The 23712-nt window shown below is 42.8% G+C and overlaps 1 protein-coding gene across 20 annotated transcripts in view; it reads right to left on the bottom strand.

Moving 5' to 3' along the window:
- CDH18 (cadherin 18) overlaps window positions 1-23712 on the bottom strand; it is a 644661-nt gene that overhangs the window by 306227 nt on the left and 314722 nt on the right. Inside the window, exon 3 of one of the 20 annotated variants that reach the window (XM_045007556.1) lies at window positions 22211-22288. The exons of the other annotated variants lie outside the window; for them this stretch is intronic. The gene's annotated coding sequence lies outside the window, so the exon portion shown is untranslated. The remainder of the gene's footprint in view (window positions 1-22210; window positions 22289-23712) is intronic. 20 annotated transcript variants of the gene reach the window in all.

The raw sequence follows: 23712 nt of genomic DNA, 5'->3' as shown, positions 1-23712 counted from the left end.
CTGCAAAGGGGGATTATATGGACTTTGGCCGCTAGGCCATGCTACCTTGCCATGAAAAGGGGGATTATATAGACTCTGGCCGCTAGGCCGTGCTACCCTGTCCGTAAAGGGAGATTATATAGACTCTGGCAGCTAGGCTGTGATCCCCCACCTGCAAAGGGGGATTATAGGGACTTTGTCTGCTAGGTCACGCTACCCCGCCACGAAGAGGGATTATATAAACTCCGCCTGCCAGGTCACGCTATCGCGCCTACTGGAGAGAGAAGAGCGTACGACCGAGTGATAGTAACAGACAGCCCGAAGAGAGGGAAACACCGAGAATAGAGAGAGGCGAGGCCCTGACACCCTTCCTACCCCTGACACAAGGGGGCACTGCGGTGCCAGGCCCACTACAGTGTCATACAAAAGGTTCCCTCAGCATGGCTTGACATGGCCACCATGTATGTGAAATTCATAAAAGCTTTATACAAAAGCACATAATCAGGTATTCTACATATGCCAGAAAATTTAAGAAACTATTTTAACATGGTTTAGGATATTTTGGGCCCCGTTATCTTACCACTCCACCTGTAAAACCAGGTCCTTTTGTTACATGTATAGAACTCAAAAGAAAAATATATCATACAATTAAAATACCTCACAAATGATTTTAAAAATGTATTCTATACCAAAAAGTAATGACTTCATAGTCTAATATCTCAGCATCTTCCAAGCCTAGAATCAAGTGCTGTGTCTGCCACTGAAAAGCTAGAAGTATTCTCTTTCCAATGGTATAAAAATCCTTTTTAACAATATGCAAAATCATATGGGATTAGACTTTAAATTCTGCTAATTTTATGCATAAAAACTCTTATTGTTTCAGGATTCAATTTTTCCCATTCTTGGACTTGGTCTGGTATTTGTTTTGTTGTTGTGATGGTGGTAGTGTTTTTTTGTTTGTTTGTTTGTTTGTTTTGTTTAAGGAGATGAGCAGGGAATCAGATGGAAAGATTTTTATTTTTTTTATGGTTGTTTACTGAAACAGCTCAGGGTTTTAGAATGTTAGAATATGTGCTGAGGTGGATGGATTAATGTCAAGTGATGTGATCAAACATGCCTACTAAATGTATCACAACCTATGCAGTTTATCACATGTATATCTCACACATACACACTACACACAGGCCCAGTGGAGTCAGGCTAAAACAAAATTTTTTTTTGTATTATTACAGTGTCTTCCGATAAAGAACATTTCTACCTACAAATACTGAATTATATTGATCTTAAATAGATATGGTGATCACTAGCCAACTACCGGGGGGGTGGGGGAGGAGGCGGAGCCTCTAGATGCTACTGCATGGTTGCAAAAAGTATGAGAAATTTAATAACATAAAAAGTAACTGATGAGAAAATGGGAATTAAATAAATTCATGCAGTTTCTCTTTTGTGAAATGTTAACAACCCTAAAGACACAGAAGCTGCTTCCAAACCAGATAAACACAGATCTTTCATTTAATATGTCACTGTAGAAACCTTACATTATAAGTTATTTAATGCACTTATTTTAACTCTTATCGACTGTATCATTAAGCTATGGTTAGGTGGACTGGGCAGGTGTAATATGCGGAATGAAATGTGAGAGAAAGTTGGAGAGAATGGAAAGGAGAGACTAAATGGTAGAGTAGAAAGAGTGCAAGAATTAGAACAAACAGAAATGATGAACCAAAGATAGATAGCATGAAAAGAATGAAACAAACATTGAAAAAGATGAACAATGATAGAAAATTTTGTGAGAGACAAAATGATACCGAAAGTGCCTAAAGAAAGGGCATCAATATACAGAAAAAAAAAGTGGAAAGAAAAAGGAAAGGCCAAGTGGGAACATTGCATTTGTGCATGATATGGGGTGAAACTCTCTCTCTCTCTCTCTCTCTCTCTCTCTCTCGGAGTTGGATTTGCTTTCAGAAGACTTAGAATATTGAAAATGACTGAAGAAAGGACATCAAGGTAGATAAGCACAGGAGAAGAAAAAGAAAACAACATGTGGTAACTTGGCAATCATGAAAGATACTGTGGAAAGCTCTGTCTGTATAAGAGACTGATCTCAAATTGATAGCATGCTTCCGAGAATTATAGATGATTTAAGCAGACAGTAAAAAGTTCTGAGAAATGCAAAAGATCAAATTTATATTTTACACAGATGAAAACTATTACATGTATGAAACTATCTATATATCAGCTAGTGGATCACACAAGTGCAGAGAATACATTTGAATTAACTCTTTGCATTCATCTTCAATACAGATATGGGGTAGATACTACATGAGTAGTATCTGATACTAGTATTTTTGGGTGACAAATCTGAAGTACTGTCTCAAATTAATGTGTTTATGTGATGGGGTGTAAAACACAACACCAGGCAACAGGGGGTTAAGGAACTGGTCTGGGGATAGCCAATCACACTCCACCTGTAAGAGGAGTTAAAAGGCAGTGGAGCAGCTCATTTGGTGGCAGACCAAGGAAGAGCAAACCTGCCACCTGAAGCTCCATCAGAGAAGAGATGAAGAAAAAGCATAATTTCTCCCCAGTACAATTGCGAAAAGGTCCCTCCCTGAGGGAAAGGAGGACCTACTACAGAGAAAGCCTGAGAGGGAAGTAATCCCCACTCCCTCTCCTATGGAGTAATTCCCCTTTATTTTTTGTGGACTACCTCAGCAGAGGAAAGCCCAGGACTGATCCTACCAGGAGAGTGGGCCATAGCGCAGGAGGAAGAAGTTGCCACCTGAGCGAGAAAGAGAGCAGTCTCACTGCACACAGACATCAGCAGGTGTCGTGTGGTGAGCGGACACCTTGCACGCTGCCTTAACCCAGATGGCAACTCTGGGGCAATCACAGAGGGAGGAGTGATAGGAACTGGATCAGGGAGGGCAACCTTAACCATCCCCTGACTGTCAGATCACTGATAGCTATCAGAGGATCCTGAGTAAAAGCTTGATTGAGTGGGAGAGACCGGGATGCCCTACCAACAACCCTCCTGCAGGTCATGGGCCTAAGCCCTGACCACTAGGCAATGCTCCCTTACCACTCCCCCCGACCATGAAAGAGGACCATCACAGTCAACAGAAGAGAATTTTTAACAAAGTGATAAAATAAACAGTAATAAGTCACCAGCTGGCATTTACCCAAGCGCTCTGAAGAAACTCAAATATGAAAATGCAGAACTACTAACTCTGGTATGTAACCTATCATTTAAATCAGCCTTTGTACCAGATGAATGACAGATAGTTAATGCAATGCTGAGATTTAAAAAGGGATCCAGAAGAGATCCTGGCCAATGAGCCAGTACCGAGCAAATTGGTGGAAACTATAGCAAAGAACAGAATGATCATCAGACGCATAGATAAACACAATTTGTTGGAAAGAGTCAACATGGCTTTTGTAAAGGGAAGCAATGTATCACCAATATATCACAGTTCTTTGAGGGTGTCAGCAAGCATGTGGACAAATATGATCCAGTCAATGTAGTGTAAGTGGATTTTCAGAAAGCCTTTGATTAAGTCTTAAGGAAACTAAGTAGCCATGGGCTAAGAGGGAAGGTCCTCTGATTGATCAGTAACTGATTAAAATATTGGAAACAAAGGTTAGAAATAAATTGTCAGTTAAAGAAAGGCAAACAGCAGGGATCTATACTGGAACCTGTGCTGATCAATATATTTATTAATGATCTGGAAAAGGGAGTAATCACTGAAGAGGCAGTTTGCAGATGATACAAAATAAATCAAGATAGTTAAATCCGAAGCAGACTACGAGGAGTTACAGAAAGATCTCACCAAACTGGATGACTGGGCAACAAAATGGCAGATGAAATTTGATGGTGATAAATGCAAAGTAATGCACATCGGAACAAATAATGCCAGCTATACATATACAATTATGGGTTCTAAATTAGATGTTACCACCCAAGAAAGAGATCTTGGAGTCACTGTGGATCAATGGCAGGCAAGCCACATGTGGCCCATCAGGGTAATCCGCTAATGGACCATGAGACAGTGTTTACATTGACCGTCCTCAGGCATGGCCGCCCACAGTTCCCAGTGGCCACGGTTTGCCATTCCTGGCCAATGGGCGCTGCGGAAAGCAGCGGCTAGCTCATCCAATATGTCATATTGACAGAAACAGTTTTCACTTATGTTGATCCAAGAATATAATATCAGTTCCACATTCTGGTCCAGGCTTCACACCTTTGATGGGCTTAATGCAAGAATTACTGGGTGAACTCTATGACCTGTGCTATACAGAAAGTCAGCCTACATGATCATAATGGTCTCTTCTAGCCTTAAAATGTATGAATTTGTCTCTTTATGACAACATCTTCTCCATTCCACCTAAGGCCTGGTCTACACTAGGACTTTAATTTGAATTTAGCAGCGTTAATTCGAACTAACCGCTCAACCGTCCACACCAGGAAGCCATTTAATTCGAACTAGAGGGCTCTTTAGTTCGAATTCGGTACTCCACCCCGACAGGTGGAGTAACGCTAAATTCGACATGGCTAGCTTGAATTAGGCTAGGTGTGGATGCAAATCGAACTTAGTAGCTCCGGGAGCTATCCCACAGTGCACCACTCTGTTGATGCTCTGGACAGCAGTCCGAGCTTCGATGCTCTGAGCCGCCACACAGGACACGACCCGGGAAAATTTGAATTCCTTTTCCTTTCTGGACAGTTAGAATCTCATTTCGTGGTTGGACATCGGGGCGAGCTCAGCAGCACCGGCAGCAATGCAGAGCTCTCCAGCAGAGGAGTTCATGTAATCTCTGAATAGAAAGAAGGACCCGGCATAGACTGAACGGGAACTCTTGGATCTGATCGGTGTGTGGGGCGAGGAGTCTGTGCTTTCGGAGCTGCGCTCCAACAAACGGAATGCAAAGACCTACGAGAAGGTCTCCAAAGCCATGATCCAGACAGAGGATACAGCCGTCATGCAATGCATCGCCACGTGAAAACCAAGGACCCCAGACAAGGCTACCAAAAAATCAAAGCGGCAAACGGATGCTACGGAGCCTGCCACCACTGCCCCACCAGTGACCATGGACTCTGATGATGGGACAGTGTCGATGGACAGTTCCTCGACGATGTTCACGGACGGGGAAGATGAGGAAGTGTTTGTGGAGGACGAGGCAGGCGAGAGCGCTTACAACGCTGGTTTCCCCGACAGCCAGGATCTATTCATCACCGTCACGGAGATCCCCTACCAACCCTCCCCGGCCATGAACCCGGATCCTGAATCAGGGGAAGGAGCAGTCGGTAAGTGCTTTAACCATGTTAAAATTTTATTCTTAATATAACAGGAATCTGAAGTGTGTGAGAAGGAGGTCTCTCTATATATGGTGATAGAACAGAAATCCTCCTGGGAGATCTCCACAAAGCTCTCCTTCCGTTAATCGATAAGCATCAGCAGGAGGTTCCTGGGGAGAGCTGCCTTATTGGGTGCTCCGTGATAGCACCCTTTTCCGCGCGAGGCTTTCATGCGGTATTCAGGGAGCATTGCCTCCCCGAGCACGGCTGCATCGGTCCGTGGTTCATGATAGATTTCACGCAGCATGCGCTCTCTATCTCCTTCAGTGCCCGTCCTCACGGTGATCTCGCTAGGAGACTCATGCATCTAAGTAGTGGAATTACAGTTATGGTGCGCCTGGTCCAAAGTATTTTTAATAAATCCACGGACAGACGGCATAGCACAGACTCAGCACGCAGCTGCGTGACGAGCGTAACGGAAAGCCAAAGAATCAAATGGATGCTCATGGAGGGAGGGGGGAATGAGGACGCAAGGTATCCCACAGTTCCTGCTGTCTCCGAAAATCATTTGCATTCTTGGATGAGCTCCAAATGCTTCTATGGTAAAACACCGTGTCCGCGTTGGTTCAGGGCACAGCTCTGCAATTTACGCACCCCCCCCCGAACCCGAGAAGTTAAAGGGAAATCAATCCTCTGTTGACTCGTTTACATGTCACCGTATCTTTACTGAATGCTGCAGATAGATGCGATGCTGCAGCACTCAACACCAATATCCTTGCTCCCCCCCCCCATGGGTGGCTGACGGTACAATACGATTGATACCCGTCGTCATCGTCAGCCTATTGGCACATGGGGCAGTGCAAAAGGGCTGGTAACCATGCCGACTAGCATCAGTAATGTCAATCAAGGGGGCCTGTCCCTAATTTTTCATGGCAGATGGTGCAATATGGCTGGTAACCGTCCTCATCATTGCAACAGGGGGCTGAGCTCCATCAGCCCCCACCCTTCATTGTAAATAAAAGATTCAATTGCCCCTGGACTAGCAGAGGGATGATGGGCTCCTTCATCCACACTCCTTAATGTCCTGCCTGGACTATCATTGCAGCTGGAGGCTTCCTTCCACTCATTTCTCACAAACAAGTCACCGTGTCTTATTTCTGCATTCTTTATTACTTCATCACACAAGTGGGGGGACAATGGTATGGTAGCCCAGGAAGGCTGTGGGAAGGCAGGAATGAACAGGTGGTGTTGTTGCAGGAGCACCCCCTGTGAATAGCATACAGCTCCAAATTTATGCAGGATCGGACACAGAGCAGCTGTGCTCTCTGGTTCTATGATACAGTGGTTCTCTAGTACACTTGCCCATAATCTAGGCAGGACTGATTCTATTTTTAGATACCAAAAAGGAGGGATTGACTCAGGGAGTCATTCCCAATTTTTGCTTTTGCGCCCCTGGCTGCTCGGCCAGGGGCACTTATGACAGCACCAAATGGTGCAGTGCAAAAGGACAGGTAACCATGCCCATCTTATTACCATCTTATTACCAATTTATGGTATGGTAGATGGTACAATATGGCTGGTAACCATCTCTGCTGTCATGCAAAAGCAAAAGCATGCTGCTGTGTAGCGCTGCTGGACCGCCTCTGTCAGCGGCATCTAGTACACATACGGTGACATACACAAAAGGCAAAACAGTGTCCATGGTTGCCACGCTATGGCGTATGCCAGGGCAATTCTGGGAAAACGGGCTTGAAATGATTGTCTGCCGTTGCTTTCCCGGAGGAAGGAATGACTGGCGACATTTACCCAGAATCCACCGCGAAAATGATTTGTGCCCAAGCAGGCACAGGGGTCTCAACCCAGAATTCACAGAGACAGCCTAGACTCAGTTAATTGTTCGCAAAAATGTATCTTTGCAAGGAATTCACTCCCTGTTTCCCATCTCACAGCTTCCACTGTCTCCAGACCTGCCACAGCATCCCCCTCGCAGAGGCTGGCAAAGATTAGGTGGCGAAAGAAAAAGACAAGGGACAAGATGTTCGAGGAACGTATGGGCTGCTACCTAGCAGAGGCGGACCAGCAGAGCCAGTGGAGGGAGACCGTCTCTCTGTGCCAGCGCTCACACAGCGAACGGGAGGAGAGGTGGCGTGAGGAAGACAAGCAGGCGACTGAAACGCTGCTTGGACTAGTGAGGGAGCAAACGGACACGCTCAGGCGTCTTGTGGATGTTCTGCAGGACCGCAGGAGGACAGAGACACCCTGCAGTGTATCTGCAACCGCACTCCCCCGCCACAAAGTCCCATACCCCACTCACCGAAAATAATCAGGAGGAGGGGCGGCCGGGGACGTGAATACTGTCACTGCACCGCAGCACAGTGCTCAAGTACCCAAAAGCTCTCATACCCTACATTTGCCGAAGTCCTTCACTTCCAGACTCACAGTAGTCCCAATCCCAGTCCCATCCCCTAACTGTCTACTTAATTAATAAAAATGCTTTGCTGTTAATTACTGTTTCCGTTATGTTTTTTCAAAGAAGACTGTGTTTGAATGGGGGGCGTGGGGAAGGGGGTGGTTAATTGCATAGGACAGTCACCTTTCCCAGGGTACAGACACGGGGGCAGGATCAGCAGCGGGTCACACACACGGTGCAGTCAGTAGGCACCCTGGTCGGTATGGGAGGTGGTTTCCAGGATCTGTGTGGGCGGGGGAGATGTGACTTTGCAGCGGGGGAGGGCGGTTACAGATCTTATACAGCGGTCCTTGTCCTGGACCGCTGAGTCACGCAGCTGAGGAATCTGTATCCGTCCTCCTCCACCACAAGGTCACATATCCGCCCGCACACAGAATTACATAAAGAGGGATGGCAGGCTCCGTTGAAAGAAGCATTCCGGCACTGCGGACCGCTCTAGGAGCAGGAGCCTGTCATTCCTTGAGTTTAGAGGCGGTCTTTACATCACCGCACACCCTACCCAGCACAGTCTGCCTCCCAGTTTCAACCCTTTAACGCAAAGTCATGAATAAAGAAACCTTTCTTAAGTAACAATGGGACATGTATTTTATTTTTACACGTGTGTTGGAAGTGGGGGAAACGGGGTGAACGGGGTATGTAACCGAAGAGGAGAGTCAACAGTAACTGGGTAAAGAAACAGGGGCAGGTTCAGCTTCTCTGTAAAGAAACTGAACGGTCACAGGTCACGCTGCTCGCTGGTATTTGAAGAGTTCCTTGTCGCTGTCCCAGGCGCCTGTATAGGGCTTCATGAGCAAGTGCATTAGCGGGCAGGCTGGGTCCCCGAGGATGACTATAGGCATCTGCACATCCACAACAGTTATTTCGTGGTCCGGGAAGAAACTACCTTCCTGCAGGCGTCTGAGCAGCCCACAGTTCCTGAAAACACACGCATCATGAACCTTGCCCGGCCACCCGACGTTGATGTTTGTAAAATGTCCCCTATGGTCCCCCAGTGCTTGCAGCACCATTGAAAAGTAGCCCAATTTCTCAGCAGCTGACTGTGGAAGAGGTGGACGATAAAGTGCGAGGAGGAGAAAATGGCGATGATCGCAGCGGGCTCCATGGTTGCAGTGCTGTGGCGTCCGCGCTGTCACTGACCAGAAAAGTGCACGAACAGATTGTCCGCATGCGCTTTCAAGGAGGGAGGGAGGGAGGGCGTGATTGACGGTTCAATGATGACAGTTACCCAAAACCACCCTCGACACATTTCTCCCCCCAGCAGGCATTGGGGGCTCTACCCAGCATTCCAATGGGCAGCGGGGACTGCGGGAACTGTGGGATAGCTTCCCACAGTGCACCGCTTCCAAAGTCGACGCTGGCCCCGTGAATGTGGACTCAGAAATTCGAATTAGTGTATTTACTGTGGATACACAAATTCGACTTCATAAGGTCGAATCCACAAATTCGACTTAAGTAGATTCGAAATAGTCTTGTAGTGTAGACAAGGCCTAATTTATAAACACTGCTGCATGGTCCAGTTTGGTACAAATACACGAACAATAAAAATAACAGCCTTTCTTTGCCTTCTCAAAGTTATGCCCCGTTTCCTGTTCTTTCTGGCTAGATTTTACACTAATGTTAAAGGGTGTTGTTTCCTCCACTACTATTACCTTAACTGCTGATTACAGTTACTGTGGCTTCCAAATGATACCAATTATGAAATTGCCACTGTACGTCTATACTGCCCGCCGGATCGGTGGGTAGTGTTCGATGTATTGGGGGTCGATATATCGCGTCTTGTCTTGATGCGATAAATCGATCTGCCAGTTGATGCCCGTGCTCCACCTCGGCAGGAGGAGTAAGCGGCATCGACAGGGGAGCCGCGCCAGTTGACTCGCCGCCATGAGGAAGGCCAGGTAACTCGAACTAAGATACTTCAACTTCAGCTACGCGAATAGCATATCTTAGTTCAATCCCCCACCACTAGTGTAGCCCAGGCCTAAGAAATACATTGTTTTGTGGGGGAGGGGGGACACATATAGCTGAAAACCTCCTCTAGTAACCAGCTGCTGCATTTGTTGTTATTTGATATAGAGGCCTTTGCACTCATGGATATGTGGAAAACATTACCTGAGTTCTTGTTTTTATTTGCTTCATAGCTTTGGTTTCAGACCACTCATATCCCACTTCAGTACTTCAAGAGAAGGCAGTCCTTTTATTTATTTTCACTACCAGAGAAACATGGGATTCTTTTTCTTTCTTTTTCAAGATATAGTACCTCTGTGTAATAAAGTTAAATAAAATTTGGAGACTGGAGTGAAGGAAAAGGGATGGGCACATTCTTCAAAACATCAGAGATTACTGGTTCATGCTGCATAAGCGTCTCTGAAATTACTTGGTTCTGACTGTCTTGTGTTTGCTCTGAGTAAAGGGTTGAAGTACATTTGATTAAAATCCTGACTGAAATCAGGCAGAGTGGAGATTTTATTTATTTATATTTGAAAATAAGAGAGAGAGATGAAAATAAGAGAATTAACCGCATTTCCTGAAGTTCCACAAGGTTTTTGTTCAATTCAAGTTTTTGATAAAAGTCCATTTTTCTCTAGCCATATTCCACTGCAAAAGGAAGTTTTAAAGCTGTTCAGAGTCCATACACTGTATTAGTTTAATAGGCATTAACATACAGTTACCTCACTGGGTAATAGGAATCATATTATTTAAATTAGCTGAGGTCATATTAGAGTGTGAATACTAGCATGAATAAATGTTTTCTGACATTACTCATGGGGGAAGTTGTCCCACAGGCCATATTGAAAGAGCTTTGTGAGTTGGGAGGAAGAAAGGGAAGAAGACAGGCTTCAAAATGGAAATGAGGCCCCCAAAAGAAAAAGTATGGGCAGCAGTCACAGAGTGGAAGTGGGGTGATGGTGCTTTATCAGCAATATGGTCTGTGCAATAATCACCAACACATCAAGGGCAGAGATTAATTTGGTTATCTAGCTGGCTTCCTGGACAGGCAGCAAGGAGTGTGATGACCACCCCAGAATAGAAACTCTTTGTTAGCACTAGGTAAATGCTGTATTATATCTGGACAGGCCAAGACCCAGTAAAGAGACAATATCACAGCGAAGGGCAGAGGCAGTGAACAGCTGCAGCAGTGCCAGAGGAGGAAGGACGCCCATAGCTGTAGGTAGTGCTGGATGAGGCATAAATGCTGCCTTTAACAAAGGTATCAGTTCAGTGAGAGCATTCAGTTGGCTACTGCTGTGATGGTGAAGGACCAAGTCTTAGATGCCAATGCAGTGTTCCGTAGAAGTGCAGGTGCTGAAGGAGAGGCATGGAGCTGCTCATGGAACACAAGTGGTCTTGGATATGGGACAGCATCTGTGAAGGCAGCAGCATGGTACCATTCAAAGAGAGTCTGTTGACAGTTTAGCCAGGACATTTGACCTGCAAACCATTTCTGTGGTTGGTGCTGCAAAAGATCCTGCTGATGCATGGCTGAGCCACATGGGCTTTGCAAGCAGTCAGTCCCAATCTGGCATAAGCAAAGAGCTGTATTGAGGCTCAGTTACAATTTTTGTTGATTTTAAAAAGAGAAGAGTTATAGTTCACAGTTCATGGTTTCAGTTCCTGTTCAGAATGTGGATCCACTCTGAAAAGTGACGGAAAAATTGCAACCTGGGGTTCCATGGTCTTTTGGCTCTCAGTGATTTCTATAGGAAATGTGCATTAGTTATGAGGAAAAAGGTGACTTTTCTAACTTTCAGGTCTGAAAGCTCACCCTGTGCTCTCAGAACTAGGGAGAGATCTTTCCTCTCTAGACACTCCACCAGTGATAGAGATTCTGCAGGCCAAGTTAGCCCTTCACTATTGTCTTCAGATTATGAGCAGTATGACAAAGGAGCAGTCCCATTTCCATATGTGAGTTTGCACGTGTGTAACTTTTTAGTTCTATAATTACATGTTGATGCACAAGCTGAGTTGCATCCTTCACTGCAGCTGCTAAATTATTGTAACAAATAAGAACATAAGAACATAAGAAAGGCCGTACTGGGTCAGACCAAAGGTCCATTTAGCCCAGTATCTCTCTACCGAGAGTGGCCAATGCCAGTTGCCCCAGAGGGAGTGAACCTAACAGGCAATGATCAAGTGATCTCTCTCCTGCCATCCATCTGAATGCACCAGTGAATCACAATTATGGCAGTGATTGACTATGTAGATCAATATATGTAATAAATGTACTGAAGAGACACAAGAAATGTTGATTTATATTAAATGGCAGTAGGGGACTCAAAGAATTTTTCCAACCCTACCTCATTCCCATTCAAGGATCTCACATGGAAGTATTAGTCAAATATTACTCAAATATGTGACACAAAGCTAGGCATTCACACCATTTGCAAAAAAAATACTGTGCAATAAGATACAATGGTAAATTATTGATAGCAAAATAGAATGACAAAATAGAAGCCAGTGGATTCAATAAATGCACCTTGTCTGGCAGATATGATTTATGAAAGACTATGCACCTGTAAACGAGTGGAGGAATACATGAGAATTCCTTCAACTCTTTCCTGATTAGAGCCCTGATACACAGGCAACTAATCAAAAGAGACACAACAAGATAGGTGACTCCACTATTTGCAAACACTACATGCCTACATGCAATTAATGACTATGGTAATGGTTTATAGAAGTGTGGTATTAAAGGAAGACCAGTTAGTTGCATGAACACATGTGGTAGATATATGAAATATTGGGTTTGGTAAACAGAATAGGCACCTCAATACCTTTAAAAATCTGTCCCTTTTATGCTTTGCCTATTTTCAGTTATCTGTTAAGGTGTCATGCTTTCACAGAAGTATTCATTATTCACATTTGTCTGACAAATTGCTCCCTCTATCCCTTAGTCAGTACCTTAGGATTCAAGCAATTAATTGACAGAGATCTTTGCAAGTAGCAATAAAAACATATAGTATACACAATTGGAGTTTGCTTGATGGTTATTGAATTGCAGTTGTATATGGAATAGATACAAGAATCCAGCACTTTCTTAAACGCTACTGGCCAAAGCAATGGCAAGTAACAATTAGATTAGCCACAGAAAGATCTAGTCTAGTCACACCTTTCACAATTAGAATTTCACATATACCCACACATGCAATTACCTGATGTGAAAGTGACCAACGCAAATTGCAAAGTCTGCTAAATGATCCATATCTGACTTCCAGCTTTCTCTCTGGCAAGCACCATCCCAGCTATTTCTAAATCTGGAGCCCACAGATGTAGCCAAATACAATCCAATTTCATATACAGGAGAGAAGAGGAAAATATTTTAAGTGTTCTAAATTCTCCTGTTTTGACTGTTTCCAAGCTGCTCCACAAGAGAATCAAAGCCTCAGTGATTTCTTCATCCTGTTCATAATGGTCAGTTTTGTTTGGACAAATTATTTGTCAAACAAATGTGAATAATGAATACTTCTGTGAAAATCATGACACCTTAAGAGATAATTGACAATAGGCAAAGCATAAAAGGGAGAGATGTTTAAATGTATTCAGGTGCCTAATGAAGCAGATAGGCATCTTAGGGAATTTTCAAAAGTGCCTAGGCATCCAAATGCCACTAAAACCAATAGGAGTTAGAGCTGGAGTCAAAAAGTGACTGAGGCATTGTGACATTCAGCATTTCAGTGTCTAATTTTAGGTGCCTTGAAAATCACAGGAACAGCATTGCAACCTACAGTGCCAGTGTTATGTGCCTAGGATCTCTGTACAATGAAGAGATGCAGGCCTAAGAATGTGATCATTAAAAGCCAAAATGCTAAGTGACTCCTCCCCCTCAAGATAGCCAATGGGAGATGCTGATGAGAGAGGTGTGTCCTAAGTCCCACCCCCTCCCCAGAGATAGGTGAGTAAGTCTGGGCTGGAAGGAGGCACCCATCTTTGCTTGCAATCCACAACCAGGAACCCTTCTCCAGGAGTCAGGCACCATACACCTTATAAGTTTTATCGCAGTGGCAAAAGTGTTTGACCAGGATGTGGGAAAACCAAGTTAAATTTCCCACTCCTTGTTTGAGGATAAGAAAGAATTTGAACTGAGGTCTCCTATAACTCTGAGGAGAGTGTTCTAACCACTGAGCTATTCTGATGTGGGGCTCTCTCAGTCTCTCTTACTGAACCTGTTTCACTTTGGATAAATACTTAAAAAGTCATTGGAGCAGGGGGACTGGGTCTCCCTCACATCCCAAGTGGGTGCCCCAACCATCAGGCTATCAACCCTTTCCCTCTCTCTGTGACTCTTTAAGCGTTTATCCAAAGTGGAACAGCTTCAACCGGAGTGATTGCAAGAGCTCCACATCAGAATAGCTCAATGGTTAGCACACCCTCCTGAGAGTTATAGGAGACCCCTGTTCAGGTCCTTTCTTCCCCTCAGGCAGAGGCGGGAATTGAACTTGGGATTCCCACATCATGGTCTAAGCATTGAGCCAAAATTTGTAAGATGGGCACTGCCCTCATCATCTTCTCCTCAAAGCATGTCTACTGGCTCAGCCCCCTCTGGGAAGACAGGTGTTCACCTGCCTAGCCTCCCCCACTTCATGGATTGCTCTGGGGCTCAGATGGAAGATAGGTAACTGGATACCTAGAGTGAGGCTGCAGTGTGTGTGCTCTGAAGCAGAAACTTAGGGAATTTACACAGTGGAAATTTAGGCTTCAAGTTAGTTCAGGCACCTAACAGGTTAGCTGGCAGCCAAGCAGGAGCTCTGTGAATCAGAGTGGAGTCTAAAACTGGTGCCTTAGGCACAGGGCCAGTCCTAGACCAAATGGCACCCTAGCCAAGACCAGGCCCATGCTGCTTCCCACAGCTCCCATTGGCCAGGAACAGTGAACCACTGCCACTGGGAGCTGCGAGCAGCTGTGCAAATGTAAACAAACTGTCTGGCGAGCTGCCAGCAGATTACCCTGACAGGCCACAGGTTGCCCACCACTGGACCAGAACATTCTAGGAGGTCAGTGAAAAATGAATCCACATACAGAATACCTGAAACATTTTACTTCGAACAGTCTATTTTCCCTTTTGTCACTAACAAAAACAACAGCGCCCCAAGCCTGGCACCCTCTGAAGCCTGGTACCCCAGGCAGTCACCGGGGTCAACTGCCCCTAAATCCGTCTCTGCTTAGGCATCTAAGTCCCTTTGTGGATCTGGGTGGAGGTGCCTAACTCCCCTTTGTGCCCCACTCTTTGTTACAGTGCATGCACATGGGTAGGAAGATTGATGCTTGTGTAACAGTTTTAGAGCTATAAGGCATTGTAAAATCACACATCTGAAAGGGTAAGAAGCCATTATAATCAATAACTACTGAGTCTTTACAGTAGTTATTGCACATAAATATGCTTGCTGTTTGAAAACATTTCTTTTCTAAATGCCAAGAGGCATGTCTGCCCTACGTAGAAGCATGCCTAAAAAGGTGAATTTTTCAGACAGAACATGGCCAAAATGCATTTTAACTGCTTGATTCTATTTGTTTTCCTTGCTTTGCAACTAAATATAGTATAACCAATTGCCATCATTGTTTCTTAAACAATCACTATTGTTATTGATGCTTATTTTTGACAGCTACCAAAAGTGTGCACGGTGCTTTACAGGGAAGACCAAAAGACAGAACCTCTGTCCCCAAATGCTGCCGATCTTGGCAGGGGTAGATGGCTCCTGTGAATGGGGGGTGGGGGGAGGAATAGTAGGTGGGGGTAAGGGGAGATACTGAGCTGGAGGGAGGGGCACAAGCCAGCTTCCTGGCAGTTCCTACCACTGTTCCAATGGCAGTTCCTCTGCATCTGTTGCCTATTGCCCTGCACTCCCCAGCAGACCTTGGCTGGCATCCTGTGTGCTGACACCCCCATGCGCTTAATCCAGATGCTGGTGTCCTGTCTCATCCCCCATCCCAACAGTTAGCACACATGCTCCTGCCCCTCTCCCAGGTCAGGTGTCTCCACTGGGCCCTGCAGTAGCTGGAAGGTGGGACCAGTCTGGGACAAGGAGTCCTACTTGTTCCAGGGCAGCTAGGCTAAGCTCCTGCACCACCATGGCCACTGCAGCCCCTCCTCTGGGTTCCACTCTCATCTCTGTTCCCCACAACACACACACACACACACACACTGGGGTGGAAAATAGCCAGGCTTCAAAGAGATACTGTGAGGACAAAAAACGTTGTGGGGTGGAAATATAGACCCCAGAAGATTTTGTGAGATTTCATATTGTTTTCACATCCTGAGTTGGGATTAAAAATCATGGTTTTGACAATTTTCACCAATTGCTAATCCAAGCTTTTTTTTTAAATCTGGTCAACTGAAATGTTTTGTTTCAACAATTTTGAAATGTCTCATTTTTATTTTGACTTTTTCTAAGTATAAATTAAACAGAAATTTCAAAATCTAAAGTTATTTTGAGTCCAAAATAATAAACTTTTCATTTTGAAAATGTTTCACTGGAATGTTTCAACAATTTGACAAGTTTTTGTTCAATTTTTTTTTTAATCAGGAGATTCAATCGAAACTGACTACTTTTCATGAATCGTTTCAGTTTTGACAAATCAACATCTTCCAACAACAAAAAAAATCCCTGTGCCTGAAAATTCCCTACCAGCTCTGAATTTAAGGTATATGCATTTATAGCTCATTTTAAATTTTGATTTGCTATTCTCATAATCATCATAATTATCATTGCACATGAAGTTGATAACTATGATTTCAAATAGCTAAGCTAAGCAGTCCACAGAAATATTCCTCAAAAATCAAGGGTGAAATCCTGGCCCCTGTGCTTAATATGGTCTAACAAAAAGGGAAGGGGCGGTCTATCACAACCTGGGAGCAGCAGCTTTACTAAGATATGCTTAAAGTGCACACCTCAGTGACCCAGCTCGATTTTATTTTTAGTTGTTTAATTATTGATGGGTCTGCAACCCCTTGTTAACTGCCCCATGCACACTTTAAGCACTGTCTGGCCCCACTGAAATCAATGGCAAAACTTCCTTTGACTTCAACAGGACCAAGACTTCCTCTTCAATTTGGTAGCATGCAGCATGAATTGAAGTATCTTAGTAACAAGAACACATGTTATGCACTGTTTATGTAATTTTCCTATTAACTTTTTTCCCTCCTCAAATGTATTTTTGAGTTATACATTTCTCAAAGCCAAAGTTCACAATTGAAATGTGAACAGATCCTTAATTACAACAATTTATGAGAGGAAAAGCTGAGTGGCTGCCAAAATGCCTCATCATTCTGAAAAGTTCATTAATTTGTGCTTAAAATATAACCCCCCACATCTATCTTTAGTTGGCTTCTTAAAGCCTGATCTTTCAGAAACCTGTGGCTCAAATGTTAAGAAGGCAGCCAGCTTAATAGCTCAGCTGCTGGCAAAATGCCTAACCAATGAAGACTGAGGTTCAGTTCTCTCTCAGCTGGTTAAAGTCAAGAACAGCAGAAGCAGTGATCTGAACCTTCACCCTGCACCTGAACCAAATCTTTTCTGAAGTTTTAAAAAGATTGCTTAACTGTCTCTTATTTTTTTCATTTTCATGCACTTCCACCTGCCTGCCAAGACTGGAAATTGAAGTGCTAAAATAGCAATAAATGTTATTCTCACAAGATTTCCAGCTACATGTGGGAGACATAAGAAATTTAGATAGTTCTGAAGTTTCACTAAACCTTATCCAGATGTTTAGAGATTAATCCCTAAACCTCCAAATCTTGTTTCACCCATCACAAGAGTGTCCTGCAAATAGTACATTTAGACTACAGAGGATAAGTTTAATTAGTCAATGTTTGGACAACAGCTTTGAAAAATGCTGTTTGGAGGATTAAGAGAGGAGGAAGAAGGTATTGATGGTAGAGGTGCTGAGCGACAACTGAGCTTTCAGTTCAATGGCAAAACCGAAAAAGAAAATTACTGTATCTAGAAATGACAAGGTTTTTTTTTCCTAATGAAATGAGAAACTGAAAAACAAATAGTTTCTGGGCAAACAAAATGCTTTGTTCAACCTGAAACAAAACATTTTGCTTATTGTATTAGCTTTTTTAGTTAAATCAAGATAAGTTTCAAAACAAAACATTTTTTTTCATAATGAAAAGTTGAAATGTGACTTTTTTTAGATGAAAAGTTTCAACATGGAACATTTTGAATTTTTCAGAAAGTTGTTCTCTCATTTTTTTCCTGAAACTACTTGCCAAATTCAACCTAAATTTGCAGTTAACTGCATTTTCAGCACATTTTTTTTACTGAAATAATTCTGCCCAGCTCTAGTTATAACTACTTGCATCTTTAGTTGAGTTAAACAGAAACTGAAAAACATTATGTGTAACATACGTAAAGTATTGTGAATTCCACCTATTTTTCTACACACAAACATTCTAGTTGAAAATGACAGGGCAAAATATTTGAGTAGGTGGTCTGCTAAAGACTGATGACAGCACTTCTAGGCAGTTACTTTATAGGAAAGAAATTACTCTAAATAATGTACTATTAAGTTCATATATAACCCATTTGCATGAGATCTCTATCTTCCACTTGAAAGAGTATTGCACTGGAAATCCAAATAATATGTTTCTGAATATCAATTGAAAAGACCAGGGAGAGTTAGGTTCTGAGTATTTGGGAGTGTGTATAGATATTTCAGCATAACGGGTGTAGTCATAGGGGGGTGCAGTTTGAAGCTCATGCGAGCATTTCAGCCAATAAAAAGCCGAGACATTTAGTGACTTAGTCAGGTGACTTACAGACATGACAATCATTTTAATTCATTGCCAGCTCTGTTGCGAGTGCTGGCTGAAAGTGGGAGTAAATTTCTCCTGTCTCAGTGAAAGTTCCACACAGTCAATCTCTGCTAATTTAACATATCCTGAAACTCAGTCTATAAATATCCTGCTGTTTAGCTGCAGGAGGTGTTGATGAGAAGCAGGGAGAAAACACCAGGGCTCCTCTATTAGTCTTCAAACTCTACAGTTTCTGTTACAGAGGCTATGGACCTAGATTAGTTTTTAATTTGAAACAGGATAGGTCCATAGGAATTGTTACAGCTTTTATGAAAGCTGTAGTTAAGGGGGTGGGGTTGATACATGAAATGGCTTGTGAATTGAACCCCATGCCTACAGGTTAAACTCAAACTTTCAGGGAGAATTTCCTACAACTGGCTGTTGATTTCATCCCATCTCAACCTCCTTCTATGCCTTGTTACCTAGTACATTTTCAGTTGGTTTCTGGGTTTAGAAACTACTACTATAAATTTTACGATGCCTGGGATCTCAGCATTTCAGTCATTAATAGTAACCCTTGCTAGCCCTTGTGGGCTAAAGGTTTTCAGATCCTTTTTCTGCAAACTTCAATTCCTTCAGGACTTTAGTGACTATCATCTTGTTGGAGCTAGAATAAATGCTGCTTACTATCTGTAATCTTTTAAAAAGAACAGGAGTACTTGTGGCACCTTAAAGACTAACAAATTTATTTTCGCATGAGCTTTCGTGAGCTACAGCTCACTTCTTCGGATGCATAGAATGGAACACACAGACAGGAGATATTTATACATACAGAGAACATGAAAAGGTGGAAGTATGCATAACAACAGGAAAAGTCTAATCAATTGAGATGAGCTGTCATCAGCAGGAGGAAAAAAAACTTTTTGAAGTGATAATTAAGATGACCTCTGTTGGGTCATTACATTACACTAATTGAATCTATTTCCCTATGTTAAGTTCTCCTCACACCTTCTATGGGCCATCTTAATTATCACTTCAAAAAGTTTTTTTTCCTCCTGCTGATGATAGCTCATCTCAATTGATTAGACTTTTCCTGTTGTTATGCATACTTCCACCTTTTCATGTTCTCTGTATGTATAAATATCTCCTGTCTGTGTGTTCCGTTCTATGCATCCGAAGAAGTGAGCTGTAGCTCACGAAAGCTCATGCGAAAATAAATTTGTTAGTCTTTAAGGTGCCACAAGTACTCCTGTTCTTTTTACAGATACAGACTAACATGGCTGTTACTCTGTAATCTTTTAAAGTCAGCTTTCAAGGGGTAAGTTGCATTAGGGCTGAATTCTGTTACTCCTTTCCTGTGCTGGGTGCAGGTAAGGAGAGCTAGATGTTGGAAAAGATGTAACAAATTCTGTACAGAGCCAGAGTCAATCTTAGCCAGATGCAAAACTAGAGTAACCCAAGGGCTGCTCTAAATAACACTGGTTTGAAATGGTTCTTTATAGGCCATTATTCCAGCCATCCATCTTTCTGCCCTTAATATGTCTCTTACTCTGGGGCAGTGGTGTTTGGTCAGTATAATGCAGTTATGTTGGTTCTCCAAAAGATGCCTCCCACCCCACACCGTACAACAGGGGAATTGTGTGGGCAGAATCACAGTATCTAACTCAGAAAGATCAGACTTTAAAGAGGGAGTGTTATTCACTTTGTTCAACTGTTTCAATATTTAGGCTGCGAGTGTTAACCCTCTAACACTGTCCAGCTCTTTCACAAAATGTGAAGAAATGTTAACATGTGTCCCTAGACACTGAGATTCCGTCACTCTGAAAAGTGAGAATAATCATTTGAGTCCCAGGCTGCTACTATTGTAACATGCAGTTCCTATGTCTACATGGAAGAGAAGTCACAATGTTAAACTGCCCCATAGACTGAGCCCTGAGAGCCCAAGTGAGCTAACATGGACCAGCCATGGGTGTTCAATTCCAGTGCAGACGTGTCACAGCTAAGTACAAGGAGGAACAGGTTGTTACACACAGGACAAACGAGAGTTAGTGACTGACAGATTGTCCTAAGAATAGGAGTACTTGTGGCACCTTAAAGACTAACAAATTTATTTTAGCACGAGCTTTCGTGAGCTGCAGTTCACTTCTTCGGATGCAGCTCACTTCCAAAGAAGTGAGCTGCAGCTCACGAAAGCTCATGCTAAAATAAATTTGTTAGTCTTTAAGGTGCCACAAGTACTCCTGTTCTTTTTGCGGATACAGACTAACACGGCTGCTACTCTGAAACCTGTCCTAAGAATGCAGATGTGTTAACTGTCCGTTTCATCCTGAATGGTCGCTTGCAATATTTTAACTCCTTATCTGCTCCACCTTGTCTTTAGTTGTGACCCTCTGATTACTTTTCCCTGACTGGAAGAAGAGCTCTGCGTAAGCTCAAAATCCTGCCTCTTTCACAAACAGAAGTTGTTTCAATAAAAGATATTATTTCATCCTCATGTTAAAAATATTAAAGCTTGCAAAGACAAGCACTCAAAAATTAGAAAATGCCAGATTAAGGTTGCCTGTGCAATCTTAGTTCAGCCTCTTTTTGCATATGCATTATAATACAGCCTTTAATTACATGATCACATACTATTTTTTCCCACAGGATCCCTGCCGCATTTTGTGCATAGGATGGTGCTCTAGATCATGTACTGAAAGGGGATATTTTTCGTAGGATGCCTGTTTCCCATGTTGTGGAAGTTGAAAAGTATGTAGTGAATAAGGCATCGGATGGAAGAAACATCATCCTCTCTCTTCCTGCAATGATGGTTTTGTGGTTTAGGCAGTTGAATGCTACCCTGGAGACTTGGATTCTATTCCTTTTTTTCTGCCACATAGTTCCTATTTGACACCGGAGAAGTCATGTGAAAGAAACTTTTCACAGGTAGTCACTAGTTGTATGTTCCTCCTGATATTTGATTTGTCCAAGTGCTGAGCTCTCACAGCTGGGTCTGAAGTCAATAGGAGTTGTACTTTGAACATACAAAGTGCTATACAAAGCTAAATACTCTGCAAAATCAGATTCGAAGTTTCTCAAATTGGGCACCCAAAATTAGCAGGTACTTTTGACCTTTTTCTCTCTGTGCATCAGTATTGCATCTGTAAAATGGAGATGATAGCCCCTCACCTCATAGGACTTTTGTGAAAATAAATTCATTAATATGTTTTAAACACTCAGACACCGTAGACAAGTGTCATAGGAAAGCCCAGGCGGAAACTCACAATTCTGTCTTCAGAGCATGGTTTGAACAGTGTGCAATAAATAAGGTGGGGGGAGGCGCACATACTGTATTGAACAATGAAGATAAAATTTTCAATATCTTCTCATTAATTGAGCCCTGTCTATTCTGCGCACTGAATGAGGCAGGGATCCCGTGGGGAAAAATAGTATGTGATGGTGAAATTAAACAGTGTATCATAATGCATACGCACAAGTGGGGCAAACATAGGCAACCTCAATTCTAGAATTTCCTACCTCCTAAGTGCTTTCATTGTAAATGTAATAATTTTCTTTTAATGTAATTTTTTGTGTATTAGACAGACAGCTAGATGTGTGTTTCAGTGGGGATAGGAAGAAAGGAGACAGCTGCCCACCAAAAACTAAACAAATAAAACCTTGGGTCTGATATTATTTAGTACTGGAATTGTCCATCCAAAATTAGTTCTGCAAACACAAAACATATTTGACTTACCTACACCATCTTGGCAGGAAAAGGATCCTTGATAATTAGAAAAAGACCAAATGTAGTTCAGAAGCCTTCCAGAACAAACTGAGAAAATGAAGGGCTAAATGTCACATTTTAATTTTTTCTTAGTTACTTTGGAGAAAATCACATTTCTGTTTTTAGCAATAACTATTTGTATCGTCACTTTGAAGCAGAAACTAATAGAAGCATCAAGCATTTTCCTGGAACTTTTCACCCTTGGGGCAAACAAGACCGGCTGAATGGATTTGCAGAGAACATCTTACATTTAAAGACATTTACTGTGCTGGAGGATCCCCACTATCTGGATAACTAGGTTATCTATTTTAGGTACCTGTGATTTTTCTATTATTAAAGGAAGCTAGTGTATCTGCTATTAATACATTGCCTACAATCACTGAAAATCTCTAGAGTAGTCCAAGAAAGCATCCTTATATGTTTTCCAGCTTACAAATTTGCTCAGTGTTACTGTTGTAAATAAATGAAACTCAGATCAACTCCACATACAAAAGTTTGATAAAAAAGGGTCTCAAAATATTTTTTAAAGGGTACAAGAGATGATATTTTAACTGAGATATCTATCTAAAGACTACATTTTAAAAAGTAATATATCTGTGTCAAAGCCTTCCAACAAGAAATGTACTCTAGCGGGGGGGGGGGGGACAGAGTCTTTACATTTTACTAATGGGTAGGGAAATATTTACCCTATTTACGTAGTAAAAGCGTATTTGCATTCTTTTCAAAATTGTATATCTGCAGGTAATTTGGGGCCAAATTCTCTGTTGCTGTCAACTATCCCTGCCCTATTGATGTCAACTATATGATGATAATGATCTCACTGGACAAATTTACGCTAGCAGAGTATTGTGTTTTATATGTAATATTGTTGTACCTCTTCTTAAACCCCCCCCAAACTATGGGGGGTTTTTGTTTGTTTGTTTTTCTCTTCCAGTCTGTACACTAGCACATTGTTACTAATAATATGTCAGGAGCACAGGAATTGCTTCTGAGTTTGTTTTGGTGTGTGTGTGTATAACGAGGTTTCACCTATAACGTGGTAAGATTTTTTGGCTCTCGAGGACAGCGTTATATCGGGGTAGAGGGGTGTGTGTGTGTGTGTTATATACCCCGATATAACGCTGTCCTCGGGAGCCAAAAAATCTTACCACGTTATAGGTGAAACCCCGTTATATTGAACTTGCTTTGATCCGACAGAGTGCGCAGTCCCACCCCCTTGGCCCCCCTCCCCTCCCAGTGCACTGCTTTACCGCATTATATAGACTCATAGACTTTAAGGTCAGAAGGGACCATTATGATCATCTAGTCTGACCTCCTGCACAATGCAGGCCACACAATCTCACCCATCCACTTCTATAACAAACCCCTAACCTATGTCTGAGTTACTTAAGTCCTCAAATTGTGGTTTGAAGACCTCAAGCTGCAGGGAATCCTCCAGCAAGTGACCCGTGCCTAGGGTGACCAGACAGCAA

The sequence above is a fragment of the Mauremys mutica genome, chromosome 2 (assembly GCF_020497125.1).
Source record: "Mauremys mutica isolate MM-2020 ecotype Southern chromosome 2, ASM2049712v1, whole genome shotgun sequence".
NCBI classification, from domain to species: Eukaryota; Metazoa; Chordata; order Testudines; family Geoemydidae; genus Mauremys; species Mauremys mutica.
Note: the sequence above shows the minus strand (reverse complement) of the source record. Positions and strands in the feature narration are given on the sequence as shown.